Raw genomic sequence first — 20557 nt, 5'->3', positions numbered from 1 at the left:
AAAGTGGAAAAAAAAAATAAAGTGAGCGAATGACGTAGGTAAATATTTACAATTAGAATTTTTTTTATTTGTTTTTCTACTTTTGGTCGCTCTTTATTTATAGTTTGTTTATATTATGTATGTATGTATGTATTTAATGCTTGTGTGTATATGTAAATATTATTTTTTATAGTTTATGTGCTTATTTGCAAATAACATTGGCGTTTAAAATGTCATCGATTTAAATTTTAGATAATTTTTTGTTTGTTTTAGTTTTTAATTTTTTGAAGGATATTTCCTTTTCACACCCCATTCTCTCTGTCTCACATAATATGTATATTTTGAATATTTATTTATATTTATAGAAATATTATTGTTTTCTAATACATAAACTTTATTCAATAAATTTAAATTTTATATATTTTGAATTAGAATTAGAATTTTAAACAAATAAAGGGAAAAATTATTCAATTTTTATGAGATTTTTTACAAACAAATTTTAAATAGAAAAATTTTCGGCTAATATTCTTATGAATATTTAAGTAATTCTGAAAGTAAAAAGAAGTGAAAGTAATTTTGTTTAGGAGTATAAATTTAAAATATTAATGAAAATTTAAAAATACATTTATGAATTTCTATTTTAAGTTCCAAAATTAAACACAAAAATTTTAAAATTAGGTCATAATTTAGAATGATCTGTTCGGAATTTATAAACTAATTGTGAATAGTTTCAATTAACATAAGAATCACAATATCAATACAAGATTTAATGGCATATGATAATCATGATTAACGTATTAAGATTTTTAATTTATTTTATTAAACACCTACATATTATGCATACTAAAAATCTACTTAAGTAGAATACTAAATTAATTTTTTTAAATACCATAGTAAATATATCATTATTATGTAATTATATAATTAGTTTAAATAATGAAATTAATACGTGATCATTATTTGAAATTAACAATATTCAATATTATTTATAAAATCAAAAAAAAAATTTCGAATTTTTTAATTTTATTAATTAATATCAGAATATTTAAAGGTTTAGAAAATTATTTTACCTTACGGTATCAAGTGTATAAAATAATTTCTGTTCTCTTTTTCTCTATATTTTACTTAAATTTCACAATTTCTTTGTCTTTTTATGATTTTAACTTGATTTAACCCCTTAAGATATTTCTAATTATTTTATCGTATATAAAATTTAATACATTTTATTACTTCAGGGAATTCTTTTCAAAAAAAAAAAAAATACATTTTTTGTTTTGTTTAAATGTTTAACAACATTTTCATAAGTATTTTTCCTTGAATAATTAAATAAATTGTGTGTGTTTACACATTTTAATTGTCTACATTTAATATTTTATGTATAAAATGTCAGTACTTAAATTTTGTAATTTATGTAAACAAATTTTGTACTAATTGCAGAAAATTTTTAAAAAAAAAAGGATTTTAAAAATATTGCGCTCATTAGCTTTAATATTTTCGCCCGTTGGCGAGAAAGCGAGGAATTCAGGAAGATCCCAGAGCCCTTCTGCGAACCACATAAGGAGGTGAACTAAGGAAGGAAGTTAAAGAGAGTGCGGTCAGGGTACTAGAGCAATTAAAAAAAAGGATTTTAAAAATATTGCGCTCATTAGTTTTAATATGTCCGCCCGTTGGCGAGAAAGCTAGGAATAGAGGAAGAATGCGGAGCCCTTCTATGAACCACATTAGGAGGTGAACTATGGAAGGAAGTTGGAGTGAGTGTAGTCAGAGTACTGGAGCAATCTTGCAGAATCTTGACAGGTTTATTGTCTTATTGGGAGATTATAACCAGAGATGTTTTAAGAATTAAAATGAGCAAAAGTCGGATACTCGATGCTCCGAATCTTACATATTTAGCACACAAAGCTTGGTATATCGATTAGAACACAATAAATTTATACATTTGCTCTAATCAGTATATTTTGTTCTTTTAGCGTTAACTTACAAATCTTCAAATACGCTCATAAATATATGCGCTCTATTACTTTTAATATATTTTTAATCTTCCCCATTCCAGAGCTAATTTTACAGGGAAATGTGCTACTTCACTTACCCCTTATAGGTTTACATTTTCAAAAATTCAATATTTTTTCATATCAAAAACATTATTATTAACATTATTTTAATTGATAATAATTATTTTAATATTATATTAATGAAATTTATATAATAATAATAATGTTATAAGGAAGTATTTTGTTTAAATTATTGTAAAATCTTCAAAAATTAATAAAAATTCAGGTGATTTTGTAAACTATTTAAAATAAAAAAATTTATCAATTAATTAATTATTACTTTAATTATTAAATAATATTGAAAATTTACGTAATAATTAAATTAATGAATAAGTGAACAAAAAAAATACTTATATAATATTAAATTTAATTCCATTCAATTATGTATTCAAAATAAAATAATCAAGTAATAATCATGCACATATTATATACACACTTAAATGCATTTTATGTACATTGTCATTAATAGATTAAGTTGAATAATTATTATTGAATTACGGTGGGTTTCGCAGCGAATTAATCAGCTTTCTGTATACTTAATTATAATTTTTAATGAAAATATTTATTAAATAATGTAGTTTTCAATTTTATTAACATAAATTTATTGGGGTATTTAAAAATCGAAATAATTGGGGTATTTAAAGATCGAATAATTGAGGTATTTGAAAATCGAATATTTGGGGTATTTAAAAATTGATTATTTATAATTTTATAATAATATTGATGATAATTATTTATAAATTTTCTAATCATAAAAAACTTACTCTGTAGTTGCATTTCATTTGAAATTGGCTAATTTTTGTGTAAATCATCATAGATATATTACTAGTTTTAAACAAAATTTTATGCAGACAATCTGCTCTTTAATAATTATTGTTTAATAATTAATTAAATTATTTTTTCTAATTAAATTAACAATATAATACCGTTAATTCTGTATAGTTGAAACAAAAATTAAAAATTTTAATCAAAATTATAATATTTATTTCTGGTGATCAGAAACGAACACAAAATTATATGTTGAATCTATTAAATTGCATATGATGCACTTACATTTACTAAAAATTTAATATTCAAATACTTATATAGTTATACTCGTAATTAATAAGTAATGCATAAATATAATATAGTTGTATAACACCTAGTTATAATTTATATACACCTTTATAACATAATAAGAATAATAATGAGAAATTGTTCATGAAATCCTTAATTACTTCCTGTGGTATCAAATCCTTGTAATCAATGGCTTTGTCATATCTATAACTTACCACATTTTATGGGTAAATAATAAATAAAGACACTATTGTATACATAATATGATAATGTACATATGCATAATATGTAGATATATACATATACAGCGTATATATTGTGTATATCCTAAATGAGATGAAGATTATTGATTTTCAATTCAATTGAATTTTTCAATTTAATTTTTGTAAAAATATTATAATGCCTTTCTCTATACTTTATACGCATATAGAATGCAAATAATTAAAAAATATAGTAAGACAAAATAACATAATGTATGTATGTACTATGTAGATGTATGATATACTATAGCATAATTTTGGATATAAAGTATATTTCAACAGAAATTGTATTCATGCATTAATATGCCCAATGTATTGGAACACATGCATGCATATAATATGGTCAAAGATGACACGATATAGTCACAAACAGCATATAACACAATTTTTCAAAATTATTACTTTAAACAGAATTTTATTGAATTGTAAAATGAAATTTCTATATATATGTATATTGTACTACCCTTATACTCCTTATTATGCGATAAAATCCTTGTAATATTTTCATTCTCCTCTTAATGTTATTCTCACATCAAAAACAGAGGAACGCTTTTAAAGTGTGTAATTACATTTTATTTTTTTTTTGTTTTTTATTTTGTTCTTCTATTTTCAAAACAAAAGATCACAACATAATAATAGTTTTAATGACAAGATACACAAACTCTCGTATATTATATTTAATGTGCATTATATAGGAAGAACTGCGTATATGTAGAGCAGATATTAAGAAAGGAAAAAGACATGGGGTCACAATTACAAATAATAATTTTTATTGTGAACCAAAAACATCGTAAGAATATAAACAAGTAGAAAGGATAATAAAAAAGAGAAAATCCTTTTTTCTCATTTTTTTTTTTGTTTGTATTTTTTGTGATTGTTGTTTTTTTGTTAATTTTACCACTTCATCAGGATAAGTAATAAGGATTTTTAATTTAAGTCAAAAGTGGAAATAATTTTTTGCTTTTTTTTTTATTACTCACCACAAAGTGGTTTCAGGACCAACCAGATTTTCATAAAATTACACTTTTCCCTTTGTTATATTTTATATATACTTTATGATTTATGTTATGGAAAATGTGATTATATAAATGTAATGAGATTGTATTTTTTTCATGTATTTGATTTGTGTTGTTTGTGATCAAAATGTTTGAATATAATCTTTGTGTATGCATAAACATGTCTTTGATACTCGTACAATCGTCCATATAAGCTTTATTGAAATATGTTGTTATTATATAGAGTGAGAGTGTGGGTAATAATTTTCTCTTCTGACACAAAGTATAGGGGGTAAAGTAAATAAAATTTTTATTGAAATTTAATTTTTTAATATTTATTGAAAAAAATACGAATGAATTTAATTGTCTTCAAATATTTCAATTTAAAGTTTATTAAAATTTAAAATTATTAAATTTTTTTTTTTTAAATTATATTAAATTAAGAGTTAAAAATTGTTTCCCATGCATTATAAATGATTTTATTGTAAAATAAACGCCCGTAATTTGGTACCAAATTAACGGGCAAAATCATCTAATTTTACAGAAATGTTTTAAAAATTTTTTTACATAATTTTTGTATTTTTCATTGTAAATTTTTAATTTCTATTCCTATACGAGTATACCATAGTAGGCACATGAAATAACTATATGTAAACGAGAAAATTACTCAATGCTATTATGAATTTAAATATGTATAACACTATACTTATTACTGTTATATATACCGTAAGCGTATATATAACAGTAGATATAGTTTACATTAAAGTAATAGTATTTTACGTGTGAAATTTTCTATGTTCCATGCTCATCGTATTTGCGTGTAGGTTGATTGTATATGAAAAATTGTTTTCATATATATATATATTTTTAATTTAAAAAATGTAAAAATTGAAATAGAATCCTTTTTAAACACGCACACGTCTGTGAATGAATGAAAAATATTATTAACCTCAATTTTAACTGTAACATGTATGTATAGTTGATTTATTATTATTTTACTTGCATACTTGTAGGATTTTAAGTTTTGTAATTGTTTTTGTTTTCTTTATTTTTTTTTTATAGCTACACTTGGGAATAGATCTATAATGTATAGAAATTTTAGTATAATGTTCATTTTGGTATAATTATGCGATTTAAAATTAAAATTTTTATTTAATTTAAGGCAAACACCCCACACATATTATTTGGAGGTGTTTGAGAATATTATGTTAGAAGTTTTGCATTTATAAAAACTTAACAATTGAATGGTGTGAGAATAAAGAATGAGTGTGAGAAAATTAAGGAATTGGGCACGGAATATTAAGTATGAAAAATCATATACTAATTATATTGAGCTGTGTGCCTCAAAGACACAACAACGTGAAATATAAATAATAAGTATATTTAGTATGGGTTAAAACACTTAGTGAGTGGAAAATTGAAATTCCTAGAAACATTTTTATTGAGATTTGAAATTCTTGTACGCATAGTGTCTAATAATTTAAATTTAAAATTTATTTAACATTTAATATTTAATTTTTTTCTCTAAATATCCTCTTACCCACCCTTCTACTTCCCGACTCCTTTATGTTTTTAAACTGCATTAAAAATTTTATGTATATTTAAAATTTTACATCCTGTTTTCTTGTTCCTCCGGATTTATTTATAACATGAACATGGGTTTATTGGGTCACAACATTTAATAAATTAAAAAAAAAAAACAAAATTAAAATTATCACAATTACAATGATTCGTCATCACAATTATAATGATTATTCCATTTATTGACCTATAAAATCTTACATAATAAATTTTTCTTTTTTTCTTCCAGAATTCATCCAATCGAGAAAGTTAAAATTAACAAAATATAAAAACAAAATATCATAAGACGAAACAACAACGAAAAAAAAAGGAAACATAAAATTAAGAATGGATAAAAGTCATAACCTTTTATAATAAAAAGGATCATAAGTCCTTTTCATTACTAAACAAAAAAAAAAATCTTACATTTTTTCTACATACACAATATAAACTCAAAATATATATTTGCTATTATTAACATTATTACAAGAGTCTATTCATTCATATCAAATAGCATACATGTATATATATATATGTACTTATGTATATGTGTATCAAATTGAATATAATATGCTTGAAATTCTAATAAACCTACATTGATCTTAGAGCTACTTAAACATTATAATATTATTGTACCATTTTTATGCATAGCTATACACAAAATAATGTTTCGAAATATTAAATAGAATGTGTGTATGTTGTTCGGAAAAATTTTATGAAGGAGAAAATTATATTATAATATTTGAAGGTCTATATAATATTTTTGTATTTGGGGAAAAAAAAAATGAAAGGATATCGTAATCATTTATAATGGATTTTTGTTTTATTTTTTTTTTTTTTTTTGTGTATGTAACAAAAAAATTCAACAGTTGATAATTTTACTTTTATATGAAAAAGGAAATATTAAATGTAAATGGAAGAATTTTAAAAAGGAATTTACTGACTTAATCACAACTATAAGGGTGCAAAAATTTTTTATTAACGCCATCTTTATGCTTGTAGGTAGAATTCGAAAAATTTTTAGGAGAAAAACCGGGTCATTTTATTGCAGCACAGGTGGTTTCGGCCCTTTAAAAAAGAGGTGTAAGAGAAGGCACAGGGGGAAGTAAGAAGTGTAAAAAGAGGAGACATTACATATAAATTGATAGGAAGAATAATAAGGAAGTACGGAGAAGAAGTTAGGAAAAACGGAAAGAAGAAAAATTAGCATTTCTGCATTTGATTCAATAAGAAAATGGGGTCATTTAGATAAAAGTCTTCGATGAATTGTTAACTAGTTCCGAAAAACACGCTCTTTCATCATATGTACACGCACAGAGAGTGTATATTCTTGATTGGAACACGTAAACGACAATTATTGCGTATACCGAACAAAATCATTTTCACGTATGGACACAATAAAAACGTATGTTTTGTACTTTCCTGTTCAAGATTTGTAAATATAAAAAATTCGTTTGAAAAAACCACATTTACTAAAATCATTTTCCAAATCCCAAAAGAAGCAAACTAGAAGTTTCAAAAACAAACCCAAGAAATACGAGTAAAAAATCTAAATTTTAAATCTGATGATTTTTTTTTTGATAATTCATTTTTACAGGTATTTTCTTAGAAAAATCATACTAGAATCTTAATTATTAAAAATAATATAAAAAATTCTTAGTGTTTTTTTAATTTAAATAAATAAAATATTTTAAATTTTCTATTAAAATTCAAAACACAAATTCAAAAATAAAATTTCATTTACTTTTATTTTTAGATAAGATTTTATGATTGGCAAAAATGTTGAACACTGGTTTAATGGAAGTTGGTTATTCGAAGGATGAATAAGGATATGTTTGGAATGAAAACGAAATATTTTTTTATAACTCACTATTATTGGTTTTTTTAATATTGTGACCAATATTGAACGTGATGAAGGAAGTAAATTATAGTTTAATTTTTTTCGAAGGTATTCCATAAAATGCTAAATTCCATAAAATGCCAAAAAATAAACAAAACACAATTTATTTATGTATGGGGTTTTTGTCAATTAATGTTTTAATTTGTAGTCACAATTAATACAATGATTCGTGAAGGATAAATCCATTAATGTTAACCTGAAGATTATGTTAATATTGTTGTTAATTTTATAGAAAGATCATTATAAGTATTAAAATTTCTGTGTAACACATGTGCTCATTTTAATTTTTAGATCTAATGCCTGCATTTACAGATAAGAAAATTGTAAATCGTGTTATATCGTTTAAAAGAAAAATTTATTTATTTGTAGGTTTGCAAGAAATTTCAATTCGACTTACCTAATTTTTTTTTTTTTAAATATTTTTCAATCAATTATTAGTTAAAATTTGCTAGATCATTTTAAATTATGTTGTTTTACAAAATTTATAGCTCTTTTAAGTAAATAGTGTGTAATCAATCACTGATAATTTTCAAGTACAAATAGATAGAAACATAATAATCTTGAACAGATTACAATATAGTCTACAATACGATAACTATTTATCTAGAATTAAAAATGACGTTATAGGAACACGCTATTATGCCTGTGTAAAATAACGTGTACTTGAAATCGCTAAATAATTATTTCTGAAATTTTTTGCCTATTTGCCCTTCAACATTTGTTTAAAAATAATGGACGTGTAAAATTGTAAACCTACATAATGTTGCTTTGAACCAATTTTCAATTATTCAGCGAGTGCCAATTATAATAGTTGATCTAGTTATACATATTTTTTTCAAAATATGAAAATTAAATGAATTTTTTATTCGTAGAAGCATTTTTAATCAATTCCAATAATTTAATATGAAATTTTATTTCAAATGAAATTTTAAATTTCTATGTAATTAATAAATCTTTGATTTAAATATATTTCTCATTAATCAATTAATTACACAATATACATATGTATGGTAGGTTATCGAATAAATTTCAATATCAAGTGCATATATATTGTAATATCAGAATATCTTTATGAATCACAATGCATTGTAATTTGATTTCTGATAAAAAAAATCACGTTAGTATTCGGAAAAGTGCCTTTGTCTCGCAAATACGACGGCACAAAATGTGTGATAAATGAAAATTTCTCACTAAAATTAATATTAGAAAATGCTTGAATTTATTATTTTATTAATATTTATTCAATTTTTTTTTTACTACTATTTATATTTCAAGGGTTCAGAATTCAATTTGTGTAAGCCAGTAAATGTTAGTTTTGGAAAAAAAAGCAGAAGAAAATTGAGCAACTTAATAACAGGAACAACGTTAGCACAAAAAAATTGTGTTGCAAAATTTCAACAATCTGTAACAAAGACACGATGTTAGTGCTCTTATCAACTAAACTTGATTGCGAAGTAACTTACACTAATTGACTTCTGAGCTTTCGATTTAATTTGCATAATATGACAACACTTTTTATGTCTCAATAGTTAAAATAAATTTTTTTTTTTAATAAAAATAAACTCTTGAAGTTATGAAAAAGTGTTAATTAAATATTTCTTCTTTTATTGTTACATTTTAGATTGTGTGTGTACGACTCGGATCAATGATCAATTTGATATTTGAGAAAATGTTACGTATGTCAAACATGTGAAATCGAAAATTCAAATAAAGATATCAGACACTCTGTTAATATGAAAAATTATCACATTTTTATTATTATAGATATTTTAACAAAAAATATTTAAAAATAAACCAGTTAGATTATATTTTTATAACATAAGAAATATGTATACATTGATCTATATAATAATTATGATGATTTGATGAGTGTTACCTTAACTGTATAGAGTTAATAGAAAATTAGTTTAATATTAGAGTAAGAAAATCATGTAAGATTGATGTAAAATTTAATATTTTTATATATTATTGCATGAGAATATGAAATAGGTATATACGAATGGTGTAAAATTAATGTAAAATCTTGTTTTTGAAGTTCACGGCGTTTTTAAGAATTCAATAATATTCCATTAGTTCCTATCTGGGCCCGAATAAATTTTATTTAGAAATATAATAAGCTGTTAACTTTTGTATAATAGACTTTTGAACAATTAATGGTCTCCCTAACTCAATTTTGCCGTTTTAAAATTTGTTATCAAATCTCCAAGAAAATATTTTATAGATTTTCTTGAAATTTTTAGTAAAAATTTGAGTTTTCAATTAAATTCAATGAATAGCTACCGGTTTTTTAATATTTTTATACATATTTCGAATATTTTAAAAAAAATATTTAAAAATTTTTACAAAAACTTCATAATATACAAAACTATTCTGCGATCTCATTGAAAATTTCAATAATTTTTCTTCTTACAACATCATTCAAATTGACTTTCACCAATAACTAATGGATCGTTGTTTTTTATTTGTTATATGAAAGTGAAAATGAATTACAATACGATCCCTAATTTATTAATAACGATTTCTTAAAGAGCGTGTAATATCTATAGGAGCGCAAAACTATAGACAAAGCAAACTCACACGTAAAATAAAAAATTTCTTCACAATTTTTTATGTAATTCTCTTAAACATCTTAATATAGGTATATGGGTTTGTTGTATTTTACTGATAAAAATACAACAAGTACACCTAATTTAATGTATGTTTTTCTTGTTAAAATAATAATTTTCGAGTTTTAATGATTAGCACACAAGTAAAGTTCGATAAATCTTTACAAAAAAAAAAAATTCTTTGCTTAGCAACTGAAAAAAAATTACTATGTACACAGAAACCGTATAATTCTAAAGAAATATCATTAGAAATTTCATTGGAAACAAGATAATAATTAGAACATTTTTTCAAAAATTTCAATTAATGTAACCAAAGTAAATTTATTAAGGAAGGCCATATTTTATGTAAAAAAAATTGTAATTAATTTTAATTTTTATTATGTGGCTTCCATTGTTAAAATTTTATTCTGTTAAAATTTTTTTACGATATTTTCGCTAATTGTAGAAATTTTGTAAATTTTTATTAAATAAATAAAATAATTATTAAGAGTGGTTGAATTTGTGGAAGAAAAATTTGAAAATTTAAGGGAAAACAATTTTCACAAATTCCTTATTATTTTATGCGTATGAATTTCAACAGAAATTAAAAAATACTAGTTAATTATTAAAAATTAAAATAAAAAAATCATGAAAAAATATTTGAAATATTTTAAAATAATTCTTCCGTAATTAATATTTGTGTTCATTAGAGTTATAAATAAAATCACTTAAAATCAAATAAATAAATATAAACAAGGAAAAGAAAAAATGGAAATAAAATATCAGAAATCAGGATAAAAATTTTTAATTTATTTAAAATTAAAAACAAATATTTTTTAATTAATTGAATTGGTTTTTTTTTTTGTTTTTGATTTGTACATTAAATTCCACTAAATTATTTTAGCGTAAAAATATTGCTTTTTTATATTTACATTATTTTGCGCACAGATTATTTAAATTTTAGATAATTTTAAAAAATTTGAAAAAAATATTTTAGTCCTTACTATAAAGGTACAATTTGTATTGAAATTTTCATATTTAAAATATTTTTACATCATAGATTTTTGATTATAAAAATTTCAAATTAAAAGAAAATTTTTTAATTTTGAAAATATTGGTCACCATTTTGTGGTTACATTAATTAGATATCAATAAAGGAATTTTTTTTAAAAATTTGATTTTGTAAAACTGAACAAGTTATATGAACAAGGAATTCATTAGGAATTCATAAATAAAATGTACATATACCTGTTGGTTAATTCTGAAAGCGATATGTTCTCTAATATTTTGTGCAATTTATTATTGCCATTAAAATTAAATAAAGTTGGGTCAAACCAATGGTTTGTATTGTAGCACTTTTCCCTTCAACAAGTGAAAATTCTGCTTTTAAATACAGTCTATGCATACCCATCACACTATTAAAATTATTTTCATTCATATACAAAACTATTTCTAGGATTGCCTATATTTAGGATGACGCATATATGCAGTCTTTGAAATAAAGCAAAAATTAATATAAAAAGGGGTTAACATAATGCTCGATTTTAAGGGTTAATTGTGTGAGTTAAGAAAAATAATTATATTTTTTAGTATCATGGAATTTACCGTTAGCTTTTTGTGTTTATAGAAATTGAAAAAACCTTGGGCGGTTCGGAAATATAAGGTGTCAAAAATTCAAATTTTACAAATTTCAAGAGGCGATAACTGGAGAGGGGGTGGAGATGGAAAAAAATTTTCTTCTAACGAAATGAACTATTTGTTAATGTCTAAAAGCCCCTAAAATTTCAAAGTTCTACATTATGGGGTCTAGAAGAAAAACGAGATCAAAAATTTGGAAAAAAAGAACTTTAGATAACAGTAAATTTGAACGGCCATTTTGTTTTTCTAAAGTTTAACTATAGTATACCGCGCTAGGGGAAGCAAGTCGCTGCCTCTCTGCGTTTGAAAAATTTCAAAAATGCTTATGGTTTCATTGCAACAAATATTTAAAAAAGGCCATTTTTAGGGTTTTGGGGGGGTATAACTTCTAGAGGGGGGGAGATAGGTAAAAAATTTGTTCTACGGAAATAAGTTTCTAGTGAAGATCTATGTACGTATGAAATTTCAGCTTTCTATCTTCAAGGGTGTAGAAGTTTTGTAAACAGACACACGGACGGACGGACGGACGGACGGACGGACGGACGGACGGACGGACGGACGGACAGAGTGAAACTAATAAGCACTTTTTTTCAAAATTTTTTGGAAAAGTGCTAAAAAATAAGTTTTAGTGAATTGATAACAAGAGCCATTTTATCTATTTGATAGTGATTTTTTTTATTTCTTTTATGTTGAATTTTTTTTTTGTTAATTCCGCGGTATGGAAATATTTGCTACCGAAAAATTTTTAAAATGTGGGAATGATAGAGTGATTTGTTCGGAAGTTAAATTGAAATATTACTTGAAATATTGTATTTGGCCTGTTAAGTTTTACTCTTTGATACCGTCTTTTTAATAATACCTGATGATTATGATATTACCAGTTAATCATATCGCTTCTCTTAAAAAATAACAATTTTGCTTTGCATTAATAACCAATAGTCATAATATTTTTATGAAATAATATTTTATCAGAACCCTTTATGGCGTTACTGCTAAAATCTTAAACACTCACCTGATAATAATAATAATGCAAAAATCCAATTTTGCAATTTAATACAATTATTATAGGATTTTTTAAATTACAGTATGCATTTTAAGAATTGTTTTATCTTTTCATATAACAGAATGAATATAAAATTAATATTTTGCATATTGATGAAGAATTTTGTGCTTTAATAAATAAATTAACATAGAAAATTCTGATTATAGAAAATCTGATATTATTTTATAGCCATTTTAATTATTACACTGTAAGAAAAATTTACTATTTAAGTAATTTTCAACTGAAAATTTTAAAAATTTATATTTTTTGCATATAAATTTTTATTATATAGTGCAGTTAATATTCGAATATTACTCACAATTATACCGACAGATAATAATTATTTAAGTAAATAATAATTATTAATTGTTTCGGTCTTATAAATTTAACTTAACATTTTATGACTGCTGTTAAAATAACAAATGATATCAGTTCACATTTTACGTAATCATTTACATACAATCTCGTGAATTGTATATATACATACATTTACTCGTATCTTATCGCATGTTATAAGTATAAGGTGTACATAAAATAACAATTGAACAATTTATAAAATCGCTTTAAAAATTTTTTTAATTTCTAATAATTTTCGATTAATAATGTTATTATTCTACATACATAGATATTTTTTCAATTTAAAATCTTTTATACAAATATAATTATTATGATTAAAAAAAAAAAAATCTGATTATTACAATTTTTATCAATTTTGAAAAGTACATACTTGAGAAATAAATATTTTGATTTTTGATTGCATACTTATTATTATTATTATTATTATTATTGTATAAAATGATAATGATTATAAATATATATATTATAGATTAAAATATATGTATGTATAAAAAAAAATGTATATAGGTAATTATTATTATTATGACAAGGTCTTATAACACACGTTATTTTTATGGTAGTAAGATGATAATTTTGATGTCACAAGAAAAAATAAATTTTTGTTTTAGGCTTATATTTGTTTATAGGCTTATATTTATGTTATTTATGGGCATATATTTTGTTGTTATGTACCATAATATTAATTTCTATTATAAAATCATAATTATATTTTCATTAGATTAAAAATTAGGCCTGCGGCAAAGATACTGTTTTATTATATCAGGCAACTTGAACTTGAAATTTAAAATTTTTGATTATTTATCAAATCTATATTCTTTTATGGACAGTTTTTGTAGTCACCTGTTTTGATAATAATGATTAGTTTTTCATTGTTCTTTTCTATTGAATAATTAATTTCAATTCTAGTTCGCATAAAGGGTGTTGTACAATACAAATTAATATCATTTTCATTAATAATTAAACAGTGTTTGTTTCTCTGTACATATTTACGCATTTGGGGATATTAATTCTGTTAGGTATTTCGTTTAATTGACGACAAATGACGACAAATCAATTTATTATTTGAAATTAATTTAAATGACGAAGGGCAATCACAGAACGAAACGATTTGCAAACAATTAATTATTGAATTTAATGATTTTTAATGTTTTTTAGCAACTGTAATCGGCTTAGGAACTATCAAAGTTTCGTTATAAAATAAAAATTTTAAAATTCCAATAATCGGAGTAAAATTTTAAAATTTCAAATTACAAAATTTATTTAAGAGGAACAAACGACTTTATGTTTTCAACAATTTAACAATTTTATTGTTATCGCAAAATTTCCTTTAATTTTATTTGGAACATAAACATTTTTATTTTATTTTTTCATTTTATTTTACACCATTCTTAATAATATAAAATTAATTTTATTCGATAAAAAATAAATGAAAATTTACAAATTCATTTACTATGCTATGATATAATTATATTGTGTTTACACATTAAGCTTTACGTTTTTTTTGATAAAATTTATTTAAATAAAAAATAATAAAAATACTTTTGATATCACCGGTGCAAAAAAAATTTGTCAAAGTACGGACGGTTTTCTGCCGCTTCTCCCTCCCTCTCCCTCTTTTTATAAGGGTTATAATAAAATTTCAATTGAGTTTGTGTTACAGGTAATTCAATTATAATAATTAAGTAGACAGTATAAACAATTTTGAAAAGGGATTTTATCGGCAAAAAAAAAAAACTTTTACATTCCAATTTTGTTCTAATTACATAAATTTAATTTGGATTTTAAATTTAATTCGTATCGCTACTGACACCTAAATAAATTAATTAAGTAGAAATTTTATTATAATTTTAGTTGATTTTGGATTTCAATGAATATTAAATGAGGTTATAGACAAAGTTAACAGGAAGCAGCAAGGCTGAAAGCGAATTTATAATAAACGTGCAAATAATTATGAAATTATGGAAGTTTAATTGGAAAATTTTTATTTCGGAAACTGATTTTTGTATATTATGAATGGAAATGTAATGAATTTTTAAGTTGAAAAATTTATGCTGTTGCAAATTACCTGTAATACCAGACACAATTTTATGTTTGGGATGTTGAAGAACCAAGTGGGAGCTTACTAGTGTAGCTCCAGAATGAGTATTGTCGACTGGAGAGCGATATTAACCGTAGATTTTATTGAGGCAGAATTTTGATCGAGAAAAAAATGTGTCCCAAAAGATACTTGATTTATTTAAGATGCCCGCCATGCTCAGATATTTGATTAGAGTATACAATAGATTTAAGTTATTATTTATTAAGCAGAAATATGCAGATAATTGAATTGGAAGGAATGGGAAGTGTTAAACTAATGTTTAATTTACAAGCACCAACAAATCAGCAAACTGTTTAATAAATATTTTTTAATTTTAAGAAAATTATTTTGTATTATAAGGAGAATTTTTTCCAATTTTGCCACTTTTTGCCATTATATCAGTTTGATACTTATTTGACAATATTTTTCTAATAACACTATATTAAATTTTCAATTTTACAACTAATTCATTCAAGGTGAAACTCAAATCAATAATAAATAGAGTTCGATGATATTTTTATTATAGTTATTATGTAAAATATCTATTAGGTCAAGTACATTTCAATGTGTAGGTACGTTTACTATTATTTTTAATACAAAATAAATAGAAGTATCTAATAAATTGTAATTAATTATTATTTGTGTAATATTAGAAAAATGTTTTTATATAAAAATATAATGTAAAAGTATATATTTTATTGCCTATATTAAATTCGATTTATCACTTAATCCTAATTTAATGTGTTTTGAGTTTGATTATATAAATAAATTATATTATTCTTACATAATATATGTGTACATAGAATAAATTTTACATTGAGTTTAAAGTTCAATATTTAATAACATAATATGTGCTTACAGTAAGTGTGTTCACATACTGTATAACATACAATTTTATATGACAATTAATTCAACCCATATATTATGTGTACTTAAAATATTTATTGATTTATTAGATTTAAAATTTTTAGAATATAATATATTAGATTTATTAATGAAGGTTTGAGTATCTATAATTCAATATTATTAGATTAAGATTTTTAAATTGTTAAGTAAAAAATATAGGATATTGCAGGCTGTGTTGTCACTTGCACAAATTGCGGGACAATCTGCGAACCTTTTGTGTAAATTTTTTATAGATAAGTCTTTATGCCTGCAGTGTATAAACTCGGTTAATCTAATGTAAATAGTATGCAATAGTATTCAAATAGTTGATATGAAATAGCCCAATTGATTCTGTTCATGAACATATCTTTATTTAAGATTTACAATTCAAAATTAACTTACAATTATTTTAAATGGTTAAAACTTCTTCATATTTGTAACTTTGCAACTCACCTGTAAAAGAAAAAAATTATTTTAATTAGTTTTGATAAATAAGCTATTTAAAAATAAAATATTATTTGGGCACAAAATCATAAAAACAACTTATAAACAAATAAATAATAAAGATATGTGGGCAGATATTTTAATACTTAATCTTAAAAGCTGTCATTCAACGAGAAAATTACTTAAATATGCAAAAAATATTTTGGAATAGTTTCTAAGAAAAATGTATTTTATCACAATAATTTTTCAAGATATTAATTTTACAATTTTTTTCTGGAAAATTCCATTTACAAATTCTTTATACTCCAATGAAACAATATTAAAGTCATCTGCTCAAGAACTGAATTCTTCGCCACTTAGAACACTTCTTATATTCAAGTTCGACCGTGAGAAATTTTAAATTTTCTTTAAATTTTTGAAAATAATTGCAACATTAAAATCATATTTACACATTAACATCGTAAAAAGCATGTAATTTAATAATAAAAAAGAAAAAAAATAGAAAATCCAAAAAGGAAAAATTTGCAAGGATGGTGTTATAAAATATAAAATTATCCTTTTTATTACGTCATAAAAAAAGAAGCTGAAATGTTTTATTCTTTATTTTTTTTTTTAATATTTTTAATTTCTTTTAAAACCTAAATGCAAGGCTTTTAACTTTTTTTCCCTTCATTTTATGTGTATGAAAAATTTTTTCTTTTATTTTAAAATTTAAAATTTTAAAAAAATAATATTTTAAGGAGTCTTTTTTCATTAGTTAAAAGAAAATTAAAATTTAATTATATTATTATATTTTTTATTATATAACAACTTTGTAAAAAAAAAGTAAAATGAGAAAAATGAAGAATTATGCTTGTAAAGAAAGAAAAAAAAATTATTTTTTAACTTAATTTTAAAATTTTAATAACAAAATTAATTACAGAATACAAAAATTTGTTTTTAAATGCAGAGCTCTTTTGCCTTTTTTTGTGTTCTGTGTCAATAAAATCAGACAATTAAATTAAGAAATTTATGTATCTTTATTTTTTACGTTTAATGAATTTGTAAAACAATGAACTTTATATATCGTAAATATCTTTTATAAGAAATTCATAATTTTATTGTAGGGTATCTGAAAATATTGAAAAGCCGAACTAAAATATTAGCTTTTACTAAGCAGTAGTACTTAAACACTAGTATGAATACGAACAAAATAAGTAAAATTTGAAAAAATAATTAATTTTTATAGTGATGTAGGTTATGCCGTCTTATAAAATCGATTTCCAAAAATGTTTCCGAATAAATATTGATGAGCTACCTTTTGAATCATATACCGCATTTTTTTTTAATTTTGTTAGCTTTTCGAGGCTTCAAAAACGGCATAAAAACAGTATAAAACCAATTTCTAATAACAGATTCAATTGTTCATGCTCAACATTAGATAAAATTTCTTTAATTGATCAAAATGCTAAAATCAATGTCAGTTTGCCACTTCAAATTAATTATTAAATTTTTGTTTCTTGTTACTTTAATTTTATTTTTCTTAAAAATTGTTATACAATTCTTAAATCTTAATAAGATCTAAATATAAGATTCTATTTATATCTCCTATTCATCATCATAAAATTCTCATCCAAGTCCATTTCCTAAACAATTAATTATTATTAAAATAAAATATTATAAAACAAAATATTAAGAAAGTTAACTGATATATACAGCTAATATATACAATTAAAATTACATATAATAACTATGAATTATGTAATCTATTAAATAGTGATTATATAATTATATAAGAAACCACTAAACTAAAATCCACAAAATGCAATAATAATAATAATAGATTTTCATTAAAATCACATCAATTACAAGTGCATAGATTGTACAATATTACAATATCCTTTAACATATTATAAATGTTATATAAACATTATTATTCAATTACTACTATAATATATGAGTAGAGTAAATTGATTTTTAAATACAGGATAATAATTATGTAAAATTTGTGTATATGTTTGACCAATTATAACCCATATGTTGAAGGATATTTTGTTGTTGTAAATTAAAGTATATTTTAACAAAACAAAAATAATGTGTTTATTGTAAAAAAATAATTGGATTTTGTGAACATAAATGGTTTCATTTTTTGATCATATTTGGTGTAGTTTAATGGTATTCTTAATATATACGCAAAATATAAGAACATCTAAAATGTCGTTTGATATGGAAATTATCCTTAAATTTTGCATTTTATTTTCAGTTATAAATTAAATTATATACACAATTTGGTTTAAAATAGCTTTGCCATCCTTTATAGTACTATAAAAGTTGTGTGTAATAGTGATAAGTGTGTAATTCCTTTCACTGATATTTTGAATATTTAGAATTTATCTATTAATTTCTAAGAAAAACTTGATGATATATCACGTTCCGTATTGCATTTTAAAAAAATTTTCTGAATGATTTTTTGTAAAATTTTAATGAAAACTTCCATTATGCGTTATTCAATATTCAAAACTAATAAAAATGAATTTTTGCGTTGAATTTTGATATAGAAAATTGAAAGTAGAATCTAGAGAATAATGTCAACGTCAAAAATATCAAAATTTGTTTGACAATGCAGTTATCATGCAGTATTTATTTATTTCTGAATTATAGTACGATTTAGAACTGATTTATTTGTTTTTGGCAATATTACCATAATTTAAATTGGTTTTATGAATGATTAACCTGCATGCGGATAAGATTTATAACAAAAAAGTGATTGCTCTTTGAAGGAAATTTTACAGTAGATATGTGCTTTGATTTCATTTCAATCTATCGTAAATAGCAGTTGTATTAGATTTTTGAATTCATTTGAGAAGTTAATTTTCTCTTTGAAAAAAAAATAAATTAAAATATTTTATTTTATAATTCAACAATATGTCCAACATCACTTTAAGATCTCAAAGAAAGCAAAGTTGTATTTTAAAATCAAAATCAAAGAAAAAGAAAAACCAGAATTTCAATTAAATTGTAATAAATTTTTTTTTCTAAATTATTAAATGAAAATTGAAAATTGAATGTTTTAATATATAAAATAATACATATACATTATTATGTATATAGTGAAAAAACATAAAATTTAAAAAACGATAATAAAGAAATTCAAAAAGTTGCTGCTCCTTTTTTTTTTCTCATATCAAAATTATTATAGAAAAAAAATAAACCAGAAAATTGTGACCATTAAATAAAACCATAATAGAAAATCAATTTAAAAAATGTTTCAATTCATATTCTTCAGTCCCATTATGGGATGCCAACCTTGATCGATTCTCATACACATACAATATGTGCTTTCACTCTCACAAACAACTAATTTTCTCCCGTAACATTTATTTGAAATAAAAATTAAAATCTATATAAAAAAAAATTTCTATTAATCTTTTTTTATTCTTTGCATATTTGAAAACACAAAAATGACAGACAATTTTACGGTAAAAGAGAATTAGCACTGATTGCAACTACTGCTCTCTTTTAAAGGAAAGAAAACATAATACAAACACGTATATCGTATCTTGTATATATGATAAAAATTGTAGTAGAACAAATTAAATATTAAGAAAAAAAAAAAATTCAATTATGAAAACATCCTGAAAACGTATTGCAAAATGGTTTTTTTTTTTACCTATTGAATTGGATACGACAAGAGAGGTATTATGTGATGGAATCAAATTTCATATGTCGAATTTTCAACGGAAACCGGG

General features: G+C 22.6%; 1 protein-coding gene across 2 annotated transcripts in view; it reads right to left on the bottom strand.

The window, feature by feature from the left end:
* LOC129617947 (putative uncharacterized protein DDB_G0282133) overlaps positions 1-20557 on the bottom strand; it is a 181016-nt gene that overhangs the window by 119830 nt on the left and 40629 nt on the right. Inside the window, exon 1 of one of the 2 annotated variants that reach the window (XM_055532940.1) lies at positions 16788-16838. The exons of the other annotated variant lie outside the window; for it this stretch is intronic. The gene's annotated coding sequence lies outside the window, so the exon portion shown is untranslated. Of the gene's footprint in view, positions 1-16787; positions 16839-20557 lie in introns of those variants that run through there. 2 annotated transcript variants of the gene reach the window in all.

This window comes from Condylostylus longicornis, unplaced genomic scaffold, assembly GCF_029603195.1.
Source record: "Condylostylus longicornis isolate FDR11 unplaced genomic scaffold, ASM2960319v2 ptg000006l, whole genome shotgun sequence".
NCBI classification, from domain to species: Eukaryota; Metazoa; Arthropoda; class Insecta; order Diptera; family Dolichopodidae; genus Condylostylus; species Condylostylus longicornis.
Note: the sequence above shows the minus strand (reverse complement) of the source record. Positions and strands in the feature narration are given on the sequence as shown.